This window comes from Colossoma macropomum, unplaced genomic scaffold, assembly GCF_904425465.1.
Source record: "Colossoma macropomum unplaced genomic scaffold, Colossoma_macropomum, whole genome shotgun sequence".
NCBI lineage: Eukaryota > Metazoa > Chordata > Actinopteri > Characiformes > Serrasalmidae > Colossoma > Colossoma macropomum.
In genome coordinates, this window is record NW_023494805.1 from 8,533,953 (window position 1) to 8,559,679 (window position 25,727).

The window sequence follows — 25,727 nt, forward strand, 5'->3', positions numbered from 1 at the left end:
AAAAACAGATGGAGAGAGCATTAAAAAAAAAAGAAGAAGGAAGAAAAAAGCCTGCAGTGTAGAAAGGGCCACCTGATCTACACCATACCCAGAGCAGAGCCGCACACGCTAGAAACAGTGCAGGCATTGTCCACCCCTAGCGAGTCCTGCGCTTTCCTAACCTCCACTCATTCCACTGCAACACCAACCCCTCCTGGGTCAAGTATGTGCTCACAGCCTTTTCCTCATAACTGGTGCTGTTTGCTAATCATTTGTAACTCTTGCTGATTGTTTATAACTCCTTTGCTAACTGTTGGTACAGAAGCACACTTCCCACCTCCCTTGGTCCAGTATGTGTTTGTTCTCCAAGTTAGCAGCATTTGCTAATTGTTTGCATCTCCTTTGCTAACTGTTAGTTGAGAATGGTACATTATACAAATGTCTGGGAAGTTCACTTTCTAGCACCCCTCACTGCCACCCACACCAGAAAACTCAAGAAACATGGTGTACAAACTTGTAATGTAGCTGTGTAGGTATTCCAGCTATTTGTTCTCTGACTACAATACCCAGCATACATTATGCAAATACATCACACAACCATTCAGAATCCCCGAGTTCAACAAATCCTGATTGCATGGATTTTGATGCTGGTTATTTGGTTATTGCAACAGCATTCATCTCAATTGGTTGTCAAACTTTTTTCTAGCCAGCTAGCAGATAAACAAACAAACAAACAAACAAACAAACAAACAAACAAACAAACAAACAAACAAATAAATAAATATTTAAGAAAAATCAATCAGCCCAGTGCAGCATGTCAATCATTTAACTCCACCTTCAATATACATCATCAGAAGCAGGTTTTCTGATCTTTAAACCAGGAAATCTCACTTTAGAATCTATTGCAGCACCACTGTAAGAGGCAAGTGGCCATATTTACAATATATGTAACCATGGTTACATTTTTTCTATGTGACTGAAGTGTCCTTTTAAAGTTCATACAAGCCTTACCAAGTGTTTCTACAGCATGCAAAGCCACAATCCAACGACAGTGTGTATATTTAGACCATTATATACTATACGCCATACACAGTGGTGCTTGCAAGTTTGCAAATCCTTTGGAATTTTCTATATTTCTGTATAAATTTGACCTAAAACTGAATCAGATTTTCACACACGTCCTAATAGTAGGTAAAAATCACCAAAATAAACAAATGAGGCAAAAATATTAGACTTGGTGGTTTATTTACTGAGGAAACTGATCCAATATTACGTATCTGTGAGTGGCCAAAGTATGTGAACCTTTAGGATTAGCAGATAATTTGAAGGTGAACTTAGAGTCAGGTGTTTTCAATCAATGTGATGGCAATCAGGTGTGAGTGACCACCCTGTTTCATTTAAAGAACAGGGATTTATCACAGTTTGATCTTCACACACATGTTTGTGGAAGTGTATCATGGCATGAACAAAGGAGATTTCTGAGGACCTTAGAAGAAGAGTTGTTGATGCTCATTAGGCTGGAAAAGGTTACAGTGAACTCCACCAATGTGTGAAAATCTGACGTTTTAGGTCAAATTTATGCAGAAATATAGAAATTCTAAAGGGTTTACAAACTGTCAAGCACCACTGTATGTGTATACATATAGGGTGCAGGGTACATACTGTATATGATATGTGATATATATGTGTACTTATATATATATATATATATATATATATATATATATATATATATATATATATATATATATATATATATATATGTTGATATATAGATAGATGATAGATATATGTATAGATAGATAGATAGATAGATAGATAGAATTACATTATATACAGCCATAGATAGATAGATAGATAGATAGATAGATAGTTAGATAGAATTACATTATATACAGCCATATTAAAATGTAACTAGTTAGCACACATGTAATGACATGACTGAATTATGCCAAGTGAACGAACCCTTTGCAGAAAACCAGGAGTTACTTACGCTACTGTCCACACCCAGTGTCGTACGTGAACGTACAGCATTAAGCCGACTCTCCTAGTTGTTTAATCACAAGAAGAGAAATGGGGAAAAAGGAAAATTTTGTCCATTAGCATCATCTCACCAATTTAGCATTCATTAACTAATTTAACATTTTCCCATTTCATGTTTACCATGCTAGCACTTTAGAGTGAAGAATTCTGGTCATTCCTTTGACCTCAAGTTGACTTTTCTTTTTATTAGAGACCTGAAGGAAAGAGGTGACGAACGTGGCGAACTCGCCCATAGTAGATCCAAACATACCAACAAGGCCCTAAATGGGGAAATTGTGCCTCTTCACAAAGTTCACCCGGCCTCCACACCTTTCCACACATCTCCATGAGGGAGCTCAGTACTGGAACAGCTCGCTTGATGTGGCTCGTTCCGTTTCCACTCTGCGAAAAAACACAGCTTCTTTCTGAGCTGCCGGCGTCCAGATCCAGGGCGTCTCCTGGACTTCAAAGGCTGGCTCGGAGCCGGCACTTCCCCGCCGGTTTGGTGGGGGGGAACAGACAGGGCCTTCTTCTGAGGAGGCACGAGGTGGCATGGGACATGGTGGGGCTTCCACACCTGTGTTTGCTCCCCTCTGAGCTAATTAAGCCGGAGATGCTATTTTCGAAATTCCAGGACACAAGGCAGCATTTAGAAAGGGCTGAAGAACGTAAAAGTAAAAGAGAGAGAGAAAAAGAGAGAAAATTTTGCTCTGGATTTGCATGGAAACAGTAAAGAGTCTTAGGCTGTATTGAGAAAGTGTTTATTCATAGCACGAAGGCATCAGAATCAGGAACAAAAATGTGCACAAATGGAAATAAAATGGGAATTTTATATAGACTTTTGTTCCTCTTGGCTTACTATGGTTTGCCCACAGTATTATCATTCAATAGAAATCCTGGTTGGATGAAACTATGAGTTGTACAAGTAAGTAAAGACCCGGTACCCTCAAATCCAACCCTTCACAACACGCTGCTGTCGGAACAAAATTGTATCTTCATTTTTGTCATTTTTCAGTTTTTTACATAATCTGAAAGTGCCTGTTGCCCTTTATGTTGGGTGTAAATTTTATGATGAATGGACCAAAAGAAACAGCCCAAAATGACTGGGAACAAAGTCTGATTACATTGACTTACATTAAAAGTAAAGCATGTTTTTTGCTTCTCCTGTAAAGTTACCATTTTGGAGTATACAAGGTTTTGCACTGACAGCAGCGAAAAAAGGCTAAATGCACCGAACACATAGGGACATGTAGACATGCTTCTGCCTGCAGACTCCTGCTATGTAGCTTTGCCATATGCTGACTAAGGGATAGAAAAGAGAGAGAGGGGGAGAGAGAAAGAGAGAGAGAGGGAGAACTGGGATGGGCCGGTATTCAGTTACAGAGTTGAAGAGGAGTATCAGAAGGTAAGAAGAGGTCATACTGGGCGCAAAATGAACTTCATGTCAAAACAAACGTCTGCTCTCCTGTTTGATGACAGAGCACACCATGTACCAAACCCCTCAGAGCAGCTTCTCCTAAACGGGGCGTCTCATGAAAAGCACAGTCCGGCAGTGAAGTAAGGAGGTACACATTCCTAAACAGTTCACTGTCATGTTCTGTTGAGATGCAAATCATTCAACGTTTCATTTGGGAATAACATTACCTCTGTTACACCAACTGGACAGAAATGAAGAAGCCATGAATAGTTCCCTGGAGCAATGGCATAGAGGAACCACTTTGTGTTCCTCAAAGAACCTTTCAATGGATGACTCACTCATGAGCCATTTGGGTAAATGAGGTTTGAGAGTGTTAATGTAAAAGTTCTATACCAAATCAACATTGCGAACTGAACTGAACTGAACGTCCCCACCAAGAACCATTCTTTATATGAGTGCAGGTCCATTATCTCCAGCGGTACTTCATTTATCATCTTTTTTAAAATTACTGCTATCATTGTTATACTGTTGCTGCTAGGCTACTGATAAGAAGAGCTCTTCTCTCAGTAGTGCAGTAGCTTTGAGGAGATTATGGAGAAAGACTATAAGAGCATACCACAGACTCAGCCTCCTAGTGGAGTAAGGGGTCCATGGTACATCACCATAAAACGTTCATGCTAACGGCTGTAAAATTAATCACCGGTACGCAGTTAAAGCAGCTACAGCTGCCTGCACATATAGTGTTGTCACAGTTGAGAGCAGACAGGAATGCACATTCGGCAAACCTCCACCATATATGTAAAAAAAAATATATATATATATATATATATTTCTAGGAGATCCATGTGGTTCAACTTGTAGGTGAAATGCCACTACAAAAGCAGTGGTGTTCTTACTGTGTGAATAAGGCTGGATTGAGGGCTTAAAACTATGAACACTTCAAACAAACCAACATCCAATCAGAAAGGTTGTCAAACTGGCCAACAGGTCGAAGGCCTTCACTTGAGAGGATCCGGCCAAGAAGTCAGACCAAATCTGAAACAGTGGTTGTTCACTGGGGACTGGCATTTAATACTTTTTTATTTTTAATATTTTTTTTTCTATTTGCTGTTACAGAATTTGAAGGTTTAGTATTAATTTTTGCAAGGCAGTTCTTCAAGGGTTCTTTAGTAAAATCAATGGTTATATACAGAAACATTACAATTTAAACACTTAAATTGTTAATCTAGATGATGAGAACCTCTTGTATGTGATTCTTCACAGAACCCCTAAAAACTTGGTTCAATTAAGCACCAAACTGGGTTCCACTGTGATTACAAGTCAAAAAGTCTGTGGGGTGTTATTTCAACCCTTTTTACTAAGAATCTTCATGATCATTTGGTTGATTGAAGGTTGGTTTCCCAAACAGTGTTTAAGCCTAATCCTGGACTACAAAGCACTTTCAACTGAGACTCTTTATTGAAAGGAACAAGATTCATGTATTTTAGGTGTTTTAACACGCTACGAATTTACATATGCTATACAAATTATTCACCTTTTTGTTCAAAACATTTACATTTCTCTTACCTTTTCACTGAATGTGAGATGTGATATCAGCTGGATAAGCTACAGGATCTTAGTGAAGAAAATTTGGACTGAAGTGCACACACATGTAATTACATGAGTGAATTAGCTCATACAAATCTAGTACTTACTTATGCCACACCTATTTTTACACTTACTGCATTGAGCAAATTCTTTTGCAGCCATTCTGCTCTGCTTGTTTACTTACAAGGAGCAGAACAGAAAAAAGTAAGCCTTTACCAAGTTAGCATTTGGCCTGGCATTCCCACCATTCCCTCTCGATCTACATTATACGTTCAAACGTCCATTTAAAATAGAAATATAATGGACTATTGATTTAATTTGTGTATTCCAAACTATACCTATTTCAACACAAATGCAAATACAATGCAGTTTTCCTGAATATATTAAAACAAATCAAACTGTAGATTTTTTGGTGTATTATTGGTTTAGAGATAAAGCATTTTCACCATCCAAAAAATTGCATTTGGTGTCTCTTTTTCTGTAACAATAACACAACCCAGTCGTCTTTTTGTTGTATTCTGATTATGTAACATTGTCATACGTATTTTATAACTACCCTCTTTGTTCATATATATCTACTTATCCATGTGTATCTGCACATCACCTAAAATTAATACAAATGTCTTGTTTTCAAAACAGGTGGTTGATATCTTCTGATCTAGCTTGAAGAACCAAGTTCAGTTCTTCCAGATTACTCACTGAAAACCTCCAGCCCCTCCATGTTTTTCGTAAATTCCATCAGAAACACACTTGATTTGAAATAATGAAGAATTGATTAGCCAAACCAGGTACTGGATGCTGACTACAAACAATACTAGGCTTTTTGGGGGAGAGGACTGGAAATGGTTAAGTTAACACATTAGCATACACTTGTGTGCAAAGGTTTGGGCACCCCGTTTAAATTACATGCCAACCTTTGAAGTGAAATTTACTAGTTAACAAAATGTATCATTTGATCAGTAAGATTGTACCTAAACTTGCATTTATTCAAATGTTGTTGTTTTCCTAGCAAATAATCACTTACTGACCAGTAAACCGCTCTCTAAATAACATTTGCTCAGGTGCCTTAAGCGGTTGCACAGTACTGTACATGCATAACCGCATCCATGCCTGCCATTAACTGACAGTGACGGAATCCAAATGGAGTTCATCATCGTGATCCACCGCTGCAGCCGCACGGTCGCCCTCCTGGCTGTTATTTATCGTCGGAGGGCCGCATGTTTTGACAAATGGCCAGGCTCTGCGAATTCTATTGTGGCAAAGTTCAGCAATTAGCCTCCCATGTAAAGAGACTCGGGCCCTCCGCCGTGAGCGAGCGCGATTTATGGGTTCGGTCCAGCAGCCTGACTGCTTCAAAGCACCGGCAGGAGAGCGAGGAGGACTCGCTGGGAGTTCACGGATACGAAGGAACGCACACACATGCACACAAACACACACATGGCTGTAAATCTGAGAAGAGCATGGGGGAGCTCAAGGATCCTCTGGGAGAGAGGGACTGCTGTAGCCTTTAAAACAGGAGGCCCATAGCTCTTACCAGCGCTGACTACAACCCTGACGGTTCTTTTATGATATATGTACCTTTGATTTGGACTCCTAATTAAAATAAATAAAATACATAAAAAAGAATGCTTTTATCTATAAATTTTGCAATTCTTCTGGAGGACTGTACAGTACACAAACACACAGGCGCAGTAGTAGGTGGCTCTCCCCTCTGCATGTGTCAGCTGTTAATCTTCTACTTTAACCCGGTGGTCCCCTGTAAATATTTAGTGAGGAGACTTGGGCTACTACCATGAGCAGCACTAGGCTGCTGTATGACTTTAGAGGCTGTATCGTCTGTGGCCGGTACATTTTTGTTCACCAAGGTACAAACAATGTAAGGGTACAACAAGGTCTAACTGTGTTCCTTAACCCCTTACATGGCCCAGTGTTTTATTACACACTTCTATAACCTAAGAATAGCTCAGTCAGTTTGCATTGAAGTCCCTGTAGTTACAGGATAATAAGCCTTTGTATGTAATAAGCCTGGGACACCTACAGGAGCTTTTATGACATCCCATTCTAAATCCATAGGCATTAATATGGAGTTGGTCCCCCTTTGCATCTGTAACAGCTTCCACTCTTCTAGGAAGCTTTCTACAAGATTTTGGAGTGTCTGTGGGAATGTTTGCCCATTCATCCAGAAGAGCATTTGTGAGGTCAGACACTAATGTTGGACGAGAGGGCCTTGCTCGCAATCTCCATGAGGGCCGGTCAAGTTCTTCCACACCAAACACACCCAACCATGTCTTTATTGACCTTGCTTTGTGCATTGGGGCTCAGTCATGCTGGGACAAAAAGGGCCTTCTCCAAACTGTTCCCACAAAGCTGGAAGCGTAAAATTGTCCAAATTGCCTTGGTCTGCTGAAGCATTAAGAGTTCTCTTCCACTGGAACTAAGGGGTCTAGGCCAACCCCTAAAAAAAAGCACCATAGCATCATCTCTTCCACCAAACTTTACAGTTGGCTCAATGCAGTCAGGCAGGTAACATTCTCCTGGCAAGGTTTTCTCCATCAGACTGCCGGATAGAGAAGCATGATCCATCACTCCACAGAATACATGTCCACTGCCCCAGAGTCCAGTGGCGGTGTGCTTTACACCACTGAGCTCATCAGTACCACCCATTCCACTGCTAGTGTTTGTCTACTGAGACTGCATGACTGTGTACTAAATTTATCCACCTGTTAGCAGGGGGTGTGGCTGAAACACCTGAATTGAGATTTGTCACAATACTTTTATCCATATAGTGTGTTTGTACCCATGTAATTCTTTTTTTATTAAAAAAAATAATAATAATGTAAAAAGGCTGGACAAGGAGTATGGAGTCAATGCAACAAAACATTGCATTGCAATGAAATTTGGTACAATTAAGTTCTCTATTTAAAGATACTGAAGATGTACCCTTGAGGGTACCACACCAACAACATAAAGCATACCACCCAAGTGACAGTTTAGTACCTCTTTTTCTATGGCAGCACAATGGAATCAGTGTGGATGTGATCTTTCCTTACACTCATTCTTAACACAACTGGCAAAAAATCAAATACAATATCCACCCTCTACAGCAAATCTAGTCGATCAGCCAAGACATGCAAGTGGTTTGAAGTTTGTTTCTTCAGTTTTGTATGGGAGCTACTGTTGCTAAAAGGTAATGGAAGCTTGTACCTCCCTAATTAACACTGTAAACTGCATGCCTAAATCCTGAATCACACATTGTCAGAAACCACACGAATAAGTCTATTTGAGACTATTAAAGTAATCTACACAGTTTGAGGCAAGTGTGTGATAATTTAGGCATGCAGTTAGTGCAATGCTAATTGCTGAGGTTTACACTACTGTTCAAAAGTTTGGAATCACTTGCTGTATCGGTTATTGTGTTTATCTTATGTACAGCTCTATGCGAAAGTCTGAACATAAATGAAAATAAGCTAACACATCCTCTACAGCAGGGGTGTCAAACTCAACCACTACCAGGGCCATATTAAAAAATCTCAACAAATCCATGGGACAGAGAATACTTATGTTTTGTTTCATTTAATCAATATTTTGCTATAAACCTTAAAGTGATGCTCTTAGAATCATAAGTTTCTATCTAATATTTTTGTCAAAATTGAGTTATTCACATATTTTTATTCAGTGACAATGTCTTACCATTATGTGAGGTGATTTTTTAAGCTGTATGGAATTTTGGACTCTTTATCTAGAAAACAAAAAGGTTCCATATAAGTTTCTATCTGTGAGCCAATCAGCACTTCAAATATGCACAAGAGGACTAATAAGATTCTGCTTTTTGCCATGTCACTCTGCACATCTTAAAGTTCCTTAAAAACTCTTACTGCGTTACATTTAAAGGTAATTAAATAGTGCACATATGAACTGATGAGCACTTAATTACAACATAATTAACAGCAAGATAAGACATTTAGGTGCATTAGAGTAACATTTCTGATACAAAGCAAAACATCATACTGCCTTTAGGCTGACCTGCTGTACTTACTTGCTAGGACAGTTTATTACAGTAGCTGGTTGCTGCCTAACCTAAAGGAAACTAATGGTTTCTGCCTAAAATTGAGCATTTTATTGTTTCTTTTCATGTTTTGCCCAGCAGATTCCCAGCAGAAAGCAAGTTCTGATATTGATATTGTACATTTAGAAAACATTTAGGGTGACTGTCATTTTCAACTATTAAAGAGACAAGTTATACATATCAATTTTGATATCTAGAAGGTAAAATCTTTGAAAATTAATACCTTAAAGCTGCTCAGAACACAGACAGAACCTTATATTTCCATGGGAATGAAGTACTGTACTTCAGATTCTCTTCATACAACATTACACCACTGTTAATTCCTTAAGAAAAAGGTTCTGCAGTCTCTGTTAAGAATGTGTTGTTTAATTGGTCCTGATTGGAGCTTCTAGTCACACACCCCCCACCCCCACCCCCTCCATAATGCATTGCACCTAGGTCTTACAGACATTACGTGGCAACACAACAGCAGGAAGGTCTCAGGCTTATGATGATCTACTGTCTGAATTCCCTCAACAAAGCCCACCAGTCATACTCCTCCACCTCAACATCTGCTTATGTACATGCATACAGTCTCATGCTTTCAGACTCTGCAAAGTTAGACATCATCTCTGCGTTCTTACATCAGTGTTTCGTCCTTAGAAAGGCAGATGTTTCCTTACTGCCTTTCATGTTCTGTCCTATTCTCCAGAAAACATCTGCACAATTCACTCCATTCACATGTGCGTATGTGGAATGTTTAACAATGCCTTTAAAAGTGGTTCAGCCAATCAGATAAGAACAGATTTAAGAAGTTTCATCAAATTGATTTTAACATTGCAATACTGATGCAGTTAAATTGTCAACTTCAGACCAAAGCATTAATGCACCCCTACATCCTAATCCTCCAGTCAAACCCCAGCTGGCCCGAGTGCTCTCTCTCCAGGATGCTCATTCCAGGACACCCCCAGGGAGCCTCTGAGAACCTTCCCATCCATCTCAACCCGCTGAGAGACCAGGCTTATCAGCAAAGAACCTGGTGACAAGCACAACCCCTCACCACAGCACACCTCACACACACACCCACACCCATCTCAGTCCCAGTGGGGCCAGAAAGGAGAGCAGGCTTAACATGTGGAGACCACCAGACTAGTCCTTAATACTGACCTACTCAACACCATCACACCAGCAGGAGCACAGAGATGACAGGAAGGCCCGAGAGATAACAGACAGATATATAGAGAGATATACAGAGAGAGAGCGAGAGAGAGAGAGAGAGGTTGTTTGAAAAGACCTCTGTGATAATAGCTGACATTAGTTCAAGTGCTCTCAAGTGGTGGAGAGTGGGCCCCCGCTACACGTGCAAGATAAATCCAGCCAATAATGGCAGATGTCAGCCAGTGCCAAACAATGTAAATACAGCGCTACAAATGGGAATCATAAAGATATACGGTAACACTTTCTATGAATGTCATCTTTGTAAGCATTTATAAACACATTCATAACATGTTATAATGCATTCAGAAGACATATAAACATAGCTATAAATATTTATAAAAATGCATTATATGTTATAGCCATGTTTATTATGCATTATGAATTGTTAACATAATACATTATAAGTACTGATCATAACAAGTTATAAGAGCTCATAAGTCATATTTGTCTACTCTAAGTAAAGTGAAGCGTACTGTACTAAAGCCTCCTCCAGTGTTAAGAGTGAGGCTTCAAGTTGAAGTATTTACTGAAGAATTTACTGAAACAGTAAAACATTCACAATAAAGCACATTACAGGCTTCAAATGTCAGAGTTTAAACTAGTGCTGCCATCAGTGTTTTACCCAATGAGGGAAAGGTAATGTACACCACTGCTAGCTTGGTATTTGTTTTTACTTTACGTTCTCCAAGCTGGGACTGACTTCTTTGGCACTGAAATTATAGCATGTTATTAACACTATTTATAATGCATTATATTAACAATGCATAATGTATAATAAACATGACTATAAAGTGTAATTCAGTGTATTCTTTTTTATGAATATTTATAACCACGTTTATAATGCCTTATGAATATATTATAACGTTATAAATGTGTTTATAGATGCTTACAAATGTGACATTCATAGAAAGTGTTACCAGATATACAATACAAACATCCATCATGAATACAGACAATTTCAGCCAGTGTTCAAGATCATGTAACTCTACAAATGTTACATAATCTTAAGATGTCATAGGTTGCATTAAAATACCTCTTCCATGATTGTGTGATTTATTTGGATAGCACAAAAAATGAGAAATAAACAAATAAACAAAATATACCTCCTTCATTTTGACTTTGATTGGATGTAATGTCATTTAGCTGCTCTGTGCGTTTACATACTGAGGACAGGTATACTTTGTGACACCCTTTGACTGAGTATTGGATTTATCGAAAGGGAACCATGACTGTTAGAACTGGATCAGACCATAAGTATCAAAACTTGGTCAAAAACAAGGAAAAAAGACTCTTTTAGTTTTAATTTCTGTTATGGATTTTATTATGTATAGTATGTATTATATTATGTTAGTGCTAAGCTACACTGTAAAAACTGATTTGATGTTTTAGCTAAGTAACCTGGTTTGCCCAAAATTTTGAGCTCATTTAACCTTCAATTAAATGACTTGACAGAATGTCAAACACATATTATTGTTCTGTTAACTTAATATTAGAGGTTTTATTCAATCAAATTTTAAGGTTACCAAGTTACTCATTTTTAGTTTTTTAACAGTACTGCATATGAACCTTTTCTTTTTGTTCTATTAAACATGGAAGTTGAAGCTTGTAAAAAATATTCCCTATTTTATTTGAGGTTTGTAACAGACAATACCGTATTTTCACCTTAGTGTAGCAGTTTCACGGTAACATTTTCAGTAAAGAGTCCAGATACACTGTAAAAAGTGGCTCATCAGATCTGCTTAAAAAATTACTTCATGTGGTAACAAGTAAATCAAGTAGTTTTATTCAACCTAAATAAATACTTTGAATGAACGATTTTTTCATCTAAAGTGATTCTTTGAGGTGAATGGTTCAATTACTTGTTATCACATGAAGCAATTTTTAGATCTGATGAGACACTTTTTACAGTGTATAGAGCTACTGCCATTGTTTTCTCCTGACTCAAACCTTGCTAGATTACTGCTCAAAATCAAAGACTTATCTAGAACTTTCATAAGGCATAGAGTGGTATTTTTCTCACAAAAAAAGTGTCCTACCCACTGTAAATCTAATTACACTGTAAAAAGTGGGTCATCAGATCTACTTAAAAAAAATTTCTTCATGTGGTAACAAGTAAATTATTCAATCTAAATAAATATGTTGAATGAACGATTCTTTCAATCAAAGTAACTTTTTGAGTTAAATAAAACTACTTAATTTACTTGTTACCACTTGAAGTAATTTTTTTAAGTAGATCTGATAAGCCACTTTTACAAGGTGTTTCTCTTCCCTTGTTTAATGTTTTAGGCCTTCAGTTCAGCTCCTGACGTCCTAACCAATGGGGAGCTCTCTTGGTTGTATCTACCTAAATACCTCAGAGAATAAAATCTGATTGGTTAGTTTTCTGTTGGGCATTTCAAGAACAGAACGTCTTTATTTCCAACCAAAACTTAACAGTGCAATATTAGTAGTACTGCAGTATTTACAGAGTTTAAGTGAAAACATGATTTTTATTTTTTTTTTTTCTGAAAATAAAATGAACAAAAAAATGAAAAAATCTAATAAATAAATAAGCTTTCTCTGACATTTCTCTGGCTTATCTGATATTTTCTGAAATGTATTTGTTAGCAATGTGTTTTCTGTGTTGTTTGCATTGTTTATTTATTGATGCCCCAAATTCCTCGTTCATGTACTCATAAAATAAAAATAAAATTCTGATTCTGGTTTGACGTCAGTACTTAAACAGTGCATCCAATTTAACGGTGGAGGGTCTTTAAAAGCGTCTCAATGTCAGTCTTGAGGTGGAGCTGCTCTACAACTCTATCATTACTATCTTGACACAGGTGAAAAAAAAAAGACTATAATAGAAACCATTTCCCAGCATTCCTCGTCCCTGTCTCTGAAAACTTTCCCTAACCCTCCTCCTGTGGATTTGAGTGAATCTCCCTGCGTGGGTGATGTGAAAGTTGGAGACTCGAGTTGCACCATAGGTTGGAGCTGGGGGCTCCACTTTCATCTTCTCTTGGTCAGGGGGCTTCACCGGCTGCCGATGGTAAAGCAGCAGCCGATACCCTCTTCCATACACACACATGCACGCTCATACGTAGACCCCCTCCTAGTTTGGCCATTCCTGATGAGCGAGGGCTGCCTTTGAAGCCGTGTCGTGTGAAGAGCTGTCGCTATGATTCCATTAGGCCTGGCTGTCAGTCAGAGCCCAAAGCTGTATCTGTTTGAAGATGGTGTGCACCGGTGGCTAATGCGTCATGGGAACTGACCGTGCAGATGGTTTCAGTAAAAGCTGCCCCTCACTCTTGAACGGGGCCGAGAATTATATGTTTCTTGCAATCACTGTGGACAGAATCTGCGGAATGACTGCCAACGGGTGTCGTTTCTACAGAGATTGGAGATTACTTATCTAATATGCTATATTTAGTTGCTTAATAAGTGGAAGTTTGGCCACAAAACATACGAATCTACTCTGGAGTGAGCCACAACAACAATAAAATGATCAGCAGTCAAACATGCCACTCATCCTGGGGCTAAAACATGACGTCCCGTCTGCCGCGGTGCACCCCCAAACACTTCTCAGGGTCGTCCTGTGAGAGCTGGGGCCGTGGGACTGGGAGGCCGCTGCCTAGCGTTCTTCGCTAACAAGCGAAATGATGAGAGCGGACGTCGGGCGTCATTTAGCTGTCAGGAGCCGAATCAGCCTGCATGAGGCAGAAAGAGGGAGACCGTGATTGCAGGGGCTTAAATAGCTCCCACAGAAATTGGGCATTTTACACCTTGGCAGCCTCCCAAAGGCACAAATTGTCCTCCTGCCTAGATGGGACAAGATGGTTAAAAGCAGCAAGCCACATGGAACGGCTATTTTCCCTGGGAACTTTACCGCCTTCCAGAGTTCCAAAATAGCCAGGACCTCATGGAGTGGGTGGAGGGGGGGTAGAGTAGCCTAGTAGGAACGTGCAGTTACAGCTAATTGCCAAAGGACCCTCCATTTTCTCTTTACTCATGATGTATTGTGAACTTTGGGACATGTTAATGATAAATTGCTGGTGCAATTGATCAAAATTCCTCTTGATAAAATAGTGATGCATTAAAACTAACAAAGAATGTGTAGAATGTTACTAAACAGAAGATCGTTATAAATAGTTAAAGCTGTGTCAAAAGTTCAAGAGTTTGCCATTTAGAATGATAAGAACTTCCAAAATCCAGAGAACAGAGAATATTTAACATGGCAATTAAAAAGATGTTTGTCAAAAATTTCAAATTTGCATAATTTTCCTCCTCAGATATAATCAATCAGCCAAAATATGTTTGGTGTCCAGATTCTATTTCTTAAGTTTAGGAAGGTAACGTTGCAAACAAACATTAGTTATTGAAATTAACCAAAACGTCACCATGTAGCTGAACGCTGGCAACCATTTTAGACAACAGGTGTTGTGCTGAATTCTGACTCCCATTCAGAATCCGACTAAAAGATCTGGCTGACTATTGACTTCAAGTGTTTGTTAGTTGTGTTATCCTCATGGCTCCAGTGCTAAACTAAAGAAGAAGAAACGTATCCCTGCTGTCGGAACAAAACCTCGTATCTCCAAAATGATAACTTTACAGGAAAATGAAAAAACTACCTTACTTTTAATGTAAGTCAATGGAACCAGACTTTTTTCCAGGTCATATTGGACTGCTTCATCAGTAAACCCAAAAATCCCACTCTTCAGCAAACAAAACACCAGTAAACTCCAGCTTGGTGTCCTTTTCTCAGACAAACACCAACAAATCCAGATGTTGGGTTTACTTCCATCTTGGCAACAAATACATATAAACCTGAAACCCAGTTCATGTCCCATTCTTAAAGAACCCCATAAAGTGGGTTCATGTCCTATTCTGCAACAAATACCAAAAACCCTAATAGTTAGGTTTGTGTTCCATACCCATATATCATTGTTAGTAAGTCTCTCCTCCATTTGGACTAGTTCTTTGGATTCCTAGTTATTTTCTGAACCTTCTTAAGCCAAGTCCAGACATCAGGATGTCCATCTTTATTAAATAATGTTGTGTCAGTGTTCCTTGGGCCTTCAGAACATGAAGCTGAGCCTTCAGCCTCTCCTGAGTCAGTATGAGCATAGCTATCAAACATGCTGTCCAGGCCAGGCTGCTGGGGAGAGGCTCCTGCTGGAAGCTTTTGACTTTTGAAGAAGGATCTGGACTAATGAAATGGAATCCCCTGGCTGTCCATTACACTTGGCTGGAACGAATCGATCAGAGCAGGGCGTCTGTGACAGAGTTGTCTGCAGGGCTGTTTTCACCTTTGCCGGAGCCACTGGGAGGACTGCCTGTCTGGATCTCCGAGCTTCATCCTGCTAAATCTGAGACAACCCTTAGCACGCAGAGTCCAGTACATTCACGTTCATGAGAATAACGAATGCAACATGAAATAATGTGGGGTGAAGTTTTGTGTCTGTGGTTGGAAGCTTCTGTTGTTATTGTGCTAAAAATGTGCCAGCGAGTAACAGTGACTGTAGAATACAGCTTTAACCCCTTAAAATCCCAGGTTTATGACATACTAAGGCTTATTATTCAGTAAATACAGGGACTTCAATGCAAACTGGTTGAGCTATTCTTAGGTTATAGAAGTGTGTAATAAAGCTTTGGGCCTGCCAGCAGGCCCTGGCCATTTAAGGAGTTAAAGCGATAGCTTAGTAAGTTTCTATATTTTTCCACATAGCCAAAATGTAATCAGCCAAGACATCTTTAGTGTCTGAAGTTTGCCTCTTTTGTTTTGCACTAGGGCTACAAGGAGAATGTAGCTAACAAGTAATGTAAGCTTGATTTGATTTGATGATTTGATTTGATGCTCATTTGATGTTTCTCACTTCTCAGACCTCATACCCTAAGAAAAAAATGGGCAGTGGTACCCATCATGTCACTGGGCTGGTAACTTCTTCTTCAGTGCCTTCAGTGCCTGTACTAAAGTTTGCTTGCAGTTACATGTTATAAGTTGTAGACTCCACACATGCTGTCTTGATCACAGCATTTTATTTTACTTTTTCTGTGTTAAAATGTTACACTAGGCACGTTTCCCTGCAAAAGTGAATGCCATGGGCCATTCTGCCAGTGGAATGGTAATGCACTCAGATATTTTAGATTAATATAATCAAATCATGTATTTTCCCCATTACTCTGATTAACTAGGACACTGTTGGCTTACTGTCAGTCAAATGTTGACTCTGTGTTGAGCTGCTAGTGAGCAATGAGGGTCCAAAGGGGAGAGAAGAGATCCCCCGCTGTGAAAAAAATTCACTCCACTGCACAAAGATGGCTCTGCTGAGTTAAAACATGCAGCACAAATCATGTAGAACTGCTACAATAAATGATAATAATAATAATGATGAGATAGAAAATGTAAGAGTTTGCTTCCAGTTTTATAAATAGAATGCTTTTGAATTGAAATATATTCCATCAAAAGATAAAAATGCATAGTTAAAGGACCTTAATTCATTGTTTTTTTATCAATTACCCTCCAGTAAAAAAAGTGATTTCTGAATGTTGTTGTTGTGTTTGTTTTATACATAAAGAATGTGATGTAACAAAGCCAAAAATGCTGCAATGCTTATTGAGTTTGAACAAAAATTCAGCTATTTTTTTATTCAAATTAACATTTTGAACAGGAAAATGCACGAATAGGAATATAAGTCACACTCTAGTAGTGTTTTATCATTATTATGATTAAATAGTTTAAAATAAAGCTCTCAATACACTCCAAAAAAAATACTAAAGTGTCATTGGGGTGGTACCCCTCTTGTCACTGGGGTGGTACCCTCAGTGGTGCATCTCAGTACCTTTAGTCAGGGAACATAATTGTACCAAGTTGTACTGACTCCACACACCCCATCTCGTCTTCAGGCTTTTTATTTTATTGTTCTGTTTTAAAACATTCGGTTATGAAAAGATAAAAATATGTACTTTTTTACCTGGGAAAAACTTATTTCAGGTACACAGTTAGACCTTAAAACCACTGTTGTACCTTTGAGGGTGCATTTACATTGTTTGGTCATTGAAAAATGAAAAATGTACCTGCACAGAACCGTTATTTCTAACAGTGTAGACTCACAAACTTGCTTGGAGCATCTAACAATAAATGAAGCATCTTTCACACAGTGATAAACACAGAAACCACACAGAAAGCTCTGATTCTACACACTGAAATTGATGAAATCATTTTACTGTTGCCTGCAGAGACATACACTCCCGGTACTGGGTTCATTGGGTTTATGTGGTTGGTGTACACAATTTTACTTTTGAGTGTATATTAATATTGTTTGCACCTTCAGAGACAATAATACACCTGTACAGTACTCTTTAACCTGACCTGTAGAAAAAACAGAAAAAAAAAAACAATAAAATAAACCCGACTGCACTAATGTGAAAGTGAAATAGCGGCGCCGCTACTTTACTTTTCTCTCCTTTATTTACAATTCTTTTCTCCTGCTGATTCATTTAACGCTATTTGATATTGGCATTACGGTACAGTTCTCAGCGCTCTCCTGCTGAAGTCAGCTTTCTCTCTCATGCTCTTCATACATCTCCGTTTCCCTCCTGCCCCTTTAATTTAAGCTAAAGTCCCGCTCCCTCCCTCTGTCTCTGTGTCTCTCTCAATCCTCTTATTCATCCTCTTTCGCCATGATTTGTTTGATATCGGCGTCTCACCGAATTCCTCTCCACCCCTTCCCCTCTCTATCTGCCTTTCATATTTTCTGCTATCAGTGTCGGGGTTAAGTCCCGTCTCTCTGAACTCAATCCCCAGTCTGGCCCTCCGCTTACGGCCCAGCTGCCTCGCCGCTCTCACACTAACCCCCTTGTTTATATCGGGATGCAATTAAGTCCAGGCCAAGTAGGGGAGTCCCTGAGAGAGCGCTAAGAGTGCAAGCCAGAGACTCGGGTTTCAACCCAATCCAGCCCCTCCTCTCCCTCCCTGCTGCACCGGCAGCCATTTTGCATATTTCCTTGAAGTACAAACTGCTATGAGATGCTGTTTGGATTACTGAACATTTCTCTTACTTAGTTCTAGATAAGCAAGTATTAACAATACTTGCAACTAACAAAGAAATTACAATAAATGGAGTGACTAAGCCCACCGGTTAGGTAATGTGAGTCCATGTAGTAAACTGTCCCATTAAAGATGGGGTTTCATATACATTATTTTCTTCTTATAAAAGTATCAACCTGTACTTTTGATATTTACTGAGAATTTTAAACATGAAAATCACATTTAAATTAGTTGTCCAGTCTATTCTCCTCATTTTTGACATTTTACTGCATTTTACTTCAGAGAGAGAGAGAGAGAGAGAGAGAGAGAGAGAGAGAGAGAGAGAGAGAGAGAGAGAGAGAGAGAGAGAGTAGGTTTAGTATACAAGTAAATAAATCCCAGAGAGCAATAGATACCATCTAAAAGTTACCTAATAGAGGCTGTCAAATGCTTCTCACCATCCAAATAATCTCAAACCCATTCAGTGATGTTGAGGTCTGGACTCTGGGGTGGTCAGTTCAATTATTTTTCTTTAATTTTCCCCTTCCTCATGCAAGTGGACCATCTTATATATCTTATAAAAATACACAGAACCCTGAGCAACTAAATGTAACATAATTTGTTTCAGTATTTCGTGTCCACTCTTTACCAGTATTACAGCTTCCATTATTTTTAGGAGACTCACTTTCAGGTTTCCAAAGAAATCAGCACTGATGTTTTTCCACACCTCCAAAGTTCAGTCTTAGAAGTTGGTTTTGTATTTTCTGCTTCTCAAGATCAAATAATCCTAAACATATTCAGTGGTGTTGAGGTCTGGACTCTGGGGTGGTCAGTCCATTGTTCAGCTTCTTTGTTTGATGTGTCCGTCTCCTTTTCTCAGTGAGGTTCTTCTTGACAGCTACACATCCTTTCAGACCCATAGCGCTGAGTCGTCTTCTCACAGTGGAAGGATGGACAGAAACACCTGTGGATGTTTTCAGATCTGAAGCAGCTTGATTTTCTCCTCTCTCTCAAAGATGAAAGCTTTAAGTGCTGTTTATCTGATGGGGGCAGTTTTGGTGGTCCACCAGGTCATGAAGGTGGATGTTAGATGTCCCATTTTCTCTGTATACTTTGAAATCTAGTTTTGGAAACTTCTGTTTTTTGTTCACTTATTTTTCTTTCACCCCGTCTTTCCTTATGAAAATGGAATATCATAGTTAATCTCTTCAGAAATATCTCCTTACAAAGTGAATAACTTGTATTTAATTGTACTTAATTTTGAGTGGAAAGTAAAAGCTTTAATAGTTTAAGGATGGTCTTTGGCTTTTGCACAGTACTGTAAATAAATGTTATATTTCTCCAGAATGCTAATCTAGTTAAACATCATCCCAATATCTACATTTCATAAATGTTTACATATTGGTTTTGGCAGATATGTATGTGAAAGATTTGGCAGTGGACCACATTTGCTATATTGGTGCACCGCCACTGGCTCTAATTGTAGAATGTTCCTCTTTATCTCGTTCTTATCTCATTCAGTATTATAGTTTGGCAATTTAAGCAAGAAATATACAGTTTTTTTCCCAATACAAAAAAAGATCTGTTCTATATTATGATACATGTAATTCACATTAACATTCAAGACGACAGAAGTTTTATGATTTGGTAAGCGATGGAATTTATATCTCATGATTTTCCAGATACTACATAAAAAAGTGCAGCTTATATCCAAAACTTCCAACAAAAACTATCAACATGAGCAAAGCAATGTGTGTGTTATTTTAGTACCCCAAGAAGACCTTTAAATCCAATTGAAAGTTGCACTGAGAGGATCTGACAACCTTAAACGGGACTACATTTGGAAAAGTATAGAGGTTCAAAAGTACAAGACTTCTAGCAAGAGCTTTGGAGGCCAAGCCATGCTGCCAAATCACCAGGCCACTGGCTCCGTAAATGCACCGCCATGCTGTAGAATGCACAGCGTGCTGTCATGATCGATTGGGACCAAGCCCCTCCGCTGTAGAATTAAAAAAGCACAGAGAACAGTCACAGAAAAAGCTTTGAACACATTTAAGTATGTTTGCTGGAAATCCCCCTCTTGAGAGTCGTTTAAATTGAAGGAATTGCCTCATATTCTGATTTAGAAGTACTTATCAAATAGCAATGCAATGAGTTTGTGCTCTTAAAAATAAAGGTTCCTAAACGGTTCTTGGCTCGCATGTATGGTTCAGGAAAAACCTTTATTTGGTACAAAACTGGGCTGCCCAAAGTTGCCGGGCTAAGCTTTACCAATGAGGTCGTTTGATTTGGCCTGCCAGAAAGTTACGCTAACCCCACACCTCACCCTCCTCAGCTTATTGTCATTTTAATAATTGTAATTGAGCCCTACCTTCATTTGTCAATTGCTTTGTCCTTTTTGGCCTCAGCCCAACTCAACTGTACTTGCAAGAGAAAAAGTTTTTGGCCCTCCTGATATAAAAGTTTTAGACTTTTAAAACATTCTTCATTATCGCATTTACACACTGATGTTCGCCAAAATGATGGAAGCATCCACTGAAAGGGTCTTTTGGTGAAATTGGTTCTTCGTCTTCTTCTTCTTCTCTTGATATTGTCCCAAAACCCCCTTTTTGGCACCTTTATTTTTTAGAGAATAACTTTTTGTGCACTGAAGACAAAATGTGTCTCAGATACTACAAAACAGACACAATATAAGGCTGTAATTCATGTGAGCAAGAGCATTTTTCAATCTATCATGAACCTGAAGTGAAGGAACAACAGGGGACGTAATGAACTGGAGGGAAACAATAACAGCATGAGGAATGGTAACTCCCTACCAGATTAGATTAAACCCTTCTCCAATGTGAAAGGGGTCATTTCAGACACAGGACCACAAACATCCATTAAGCCCAAGTAACCACAACAAGCGAATGCAAATATACAGTCCTGCCGGCTGGGAGCTGGCCGGGCAGATGGAATTAGGGGGCCGCTCACGTCCAGATCCGGCTCTCTCCGGACTGCCGGATCAGCAGCTTCTCTGGAGGTTCACGTTTAGGTAACAGAACAGAACTTCTGGCCACCGCTGGACCTTTCTTTTTTTCCTCCCTCTCTCTCTCACTCTCTTTCTCTCTCTCCTCCTCGCTCTCTCTGAGCCAGCTCAGAGTTCATGCTCTCCACATGTGTGGTCCTCCAGCCCCAGGGAGCTATCCCACAATTCCAGCCACACGTGTGCAGGACCGAGGCAGAGCAGATAAACAGAGAGAGAGAGAGAGAGAGAAAGAGAGAGAGAGAGAGAGAGAGAGAGAGAGAGAGAGAGAGAGAGAGAGATAGCTGTATGGCTATTGAGCATGCTCCAAACACTATAGCAACTGCAATGTCTTCACTACAAAGTATTAAAAAAATCATTTACAGTCGTGTGCAAAAGTTAGAACACCCCCCACTCAAGCTACATGTTTTGTTGATTTTCCAATAAAAAATAAGTAAACACATCCTCTACAGGGAACACACATAAACATGACATTTTAAAATTAATTTTAGTGCATAATTTCTATTTATTTGCTTAGTTTAACATATTGGGGAAAAGGCAACCTAAGGGCCTGTAGATTACATATTAGTCTTACTAATAGCAATAATATAACACATTATAATGATTCTACAGTGCTCTATACTTCTATAATAATATGTAATACTTTCATCTCCATGCAACATCCCTGTAGTACTGTCTTGTAGTATTTCACAGTACTGTGCAAAAGTCAGAGACCACCCTGTCATTTATTTAATCTCCAGTCAAAGCGGCCAATAACAGTTCACATAAGCAGCTACCCAAACTCACCTCAGCTGCCTTCACATTCATTTCTCATGAGCATCTAAAATGGCTTACTAAGATATTTCTGAGATTAGACATAAGATAATCCACTTGGTTAAGGAAGGAGAAAGTCAAAGTGAAATAAGTGAAAAACAGAAGCTACAGACAAAATGGGACTCCTAATGACTGTGCAAACCCTGGTAGACCACCAAAACTGTCCAGATAAAAAATACTTTCATCTTTGAGAGAGAGGAGAAAATCAAGCTGTTTCAGATCTGAAAACATCCACAGGTGTTTCTGTCCATCCGTCCACTGTGAGAAGACAAATCAGCACTAAGGGTCTGAAAGGATGTGTAGCTGTTAAGAAGAACCTCACTGAAAAAGAAGACACACAAAGAAGAATATTTGCACTAAAACATATCTGAGATGTGCAGTACAGTTTTATGAACTGATGAATCTGCATTTTTGTTTGGGATTACTTGGATTATAAAACCTTGTATCTTCAAAATGGTAACTTTACAGGGGAAGGAGAAAAACCTGCTTTACTTTAAATGTAAGTCAGTGGAACCAGACTTTTTTCAGGTAATTTTGGGCCATTTATTTTGGTCCATTTATCCATTTAAACACCAACAGGCATTTTCAAATTATGTCAAAAATTGAAAAACAACAAAAATGGACATGAGGTTTTCCAACAACAGTGATTAACACCATTTTAATTTCAACATCAACATTTATTTATATTTTTTTTTAAACTGAAAAATAAATAACAACTTGCTGTTTTGACTCGACAGTTAATAAATGAAACAGTAGTCTTGGAATTTTGCACAGTACTGTACAATAATTACATTACAAATGTATAAAGGACAGTGTTTTATTCTGGGATAAACAATAGTAATTATCAGAATTTACTCCGAGATTCTTAAAGGCCTCCTCTAGAAATTTCAATAGGTTAAAAATGAATAACAGAACAATGATTATTGATTAAAGGAAATTTACAGTATCTTAAAATTAAACTTCCAAAGATCATGACAAAAGTATTTATTGATGTAATGTTTTATGCTTTTGTGAAGAGAAGCTTTCCCAATACACATCATACTTTCCAAGAAACAAGAGAGAGTGTGAGAGAAAGAGAGAGAGAGAGAGAGAGAGAAAGAGAGAAGAGAGAGAGAGAGAGAGAGAGAGAGAGAGAGAGAGAGAGAGAGCGCACCAGTGGATGCCTGTGGTGATGATGGACAGTGCAGTAAACAGGCTGAGCCGCCCTGACCTCCTCAAACACGGCTCTGTGTGTGTGTGTGTGTGTGTGTGTGTGTGTGTGTGTGTTAAAGGAAAGATGAAGCGGCCCCCCGACTCTGACTCTGCCCCCACCAGCCGCCTCCTTGCAGATAATATACACCCAATCCCTTTCAACACCAGGTGTGACAGGCATCAGGGGTGGCCTATCCGCAGGGGGCCAGAGGCCAGGGGGAGGGGTGAAGGGGCAAATTAGGAACATGTCAGTAATAATTTAGGCCATGTTTACTTTCCTTCACACCAATATCTCCGTTCCTATTTACGAACATGCCAGTGATAATATGGAGAACGTCTTTGGAGGTCCTGTCCATAACCCCGGGAATATTCAATTAGGACCCTCCACTTACCTTTCTCCCATGTGGACATTTCACACTAGAAAATTACATTAATGGTACTAAATAGAGGGGAAAAGATCATGTGCATGTAATGTTGTTGTAAAGTTGATCACATTGACTACATTTGATTACAGTCCACCAGAACTGCTTCAGTGCATTTTATTTCCAGCTGATTTCACTACATTAATTGAGTTTGAAGGTTTTCTAGCACATCCTATGAAAGTTGTCTCAGATTCAGTAACATATAATGAAGTATCAGTTATTAAATACAGAATAAATAAATAGTAAATAAATACTTTTTTTAAATTATTTAATCTCAGATAATTGGCCAAACTAGAACCAACAATTTTAAAATAAAAATAAACATATAATTTAATATAATATAGCATAATATAATGTAGTAACTTGTGGATTCCACTTTGGTTCCACTTTTGCTTTAAATATTACATTTAGCCTTTATAACAATTGAAGACTTTTTATAGGCTTTAATTACAATAAACGCTAATCATTTACAGTCTTAATGTCTATTCTATTCTTTATAATTGACAAAACAAAACAGCAACATTTCTATGGTGCTATAACAAATGAATGATAATGTTCCAGTAGTCAAATATATATCATCACTGTCCAAAGAAACATGTATCTCCAATGCATGTTGCTGCTGTCAGAAGAAAACCTTGTATCTCCAAAATGGTAACTTTACAGGAGAAGGAAAACACATACTTTACTTTTAATGTAAGTCAATGCAACCAGAGTTTTTTCCACGTAATTTTGGGCCATTTCTTTGAGTCTATTTATCACGAAATTTACACACAATGTAAAGGGCAACAGGCATTTTCAGATTATGCTAAAAATTGAAAAATGACAAAAATGGAGATACAATTTTGTTCTGATAGCAGCTTATATATAGAACTAGTTGTACTCCAGTTAACATTGTTCAGTAAGGCTATAATTTGCAATTTTCAGCATTTTCAACTGCAAGAATTCTTTTCAGGATCAGATGGAATTCCACCAATTTTTCACAGTTTCTACATAATTCAGTCACTGAGATGTAAACAAAATTATTCAGAGTGGTTTGATGTGAAACGGTTCATTGCAGAGAAACTTACCCACTCAGATCTCTTTATAGTGGTGATAGGGACCTGATGTCAAAATGCTGATTATGGTAAAAAAAATAAAATAAAAAAAAGTGTTAAATCCAAAAAAAGAAGTTTTCTTTAGCGACTATTTTGCCTCACAACACCCTGCATGTACTACTCCACTATGAATGGATTTGAAAAATATGTTTTAGGTCAAAACCTTTTCTTAAAACTTTCATAAACCAATGTTTTGGAATCAGGCAGCATATTTGTAACCATTTCATGCAATAACTGTATGTGAGGTAGCTTTTAGATTTAAACTTCAGACGTCTGGTTCCTATCATCATTGCCGTAAGTAATTCTGCATTTAGACTTGAGAATTCCACATCAACCCCCTCTGAATGAGTTTGTTTACCTGTTTCATTTTGTAGAAATGTTTGAAAATTGGTGGAATCCCTCTTTTTCAATGCAAAATTAATTTGACATGATTAAAATGAAGACCTGATTTGGAATCAGTGTACAAATGTATACAACAGCGTTAGCTTTCTATAGTCTCTCAATCCGGGAGCCGTTTACACGGTTAATTGTTAATGAAGTTTCACCAATGACAACTGCTTCCTTTGCTTACTGAGGAAAATAATGGCAACAGGACTGATCACTCGGTCTGTAGGGTCCGATCTACAGTGCAGATATACGCCTCTCATCACAGAGTCAATAGCAATTTGACTCAGTAACTGAATCTTTCTTTCGAAATCGTCTCTGAGCGCTGATGGTTTCAGCACTGCTGGCACTATCAGCGCAGCTTTAAGACGTTCGACGCTCCTGCTTCCCTGGGACCTTTCCTTCAAACAATGAATGTGTTTCACTTGCTGACATCCTCCTGGCTTGGCGAACAAATGTGCTCCTCTGTGGATATCTGAGCTTGCTGTGGGCGTGTGTGTGTCTGTGTGTGTGTGTGTGTGT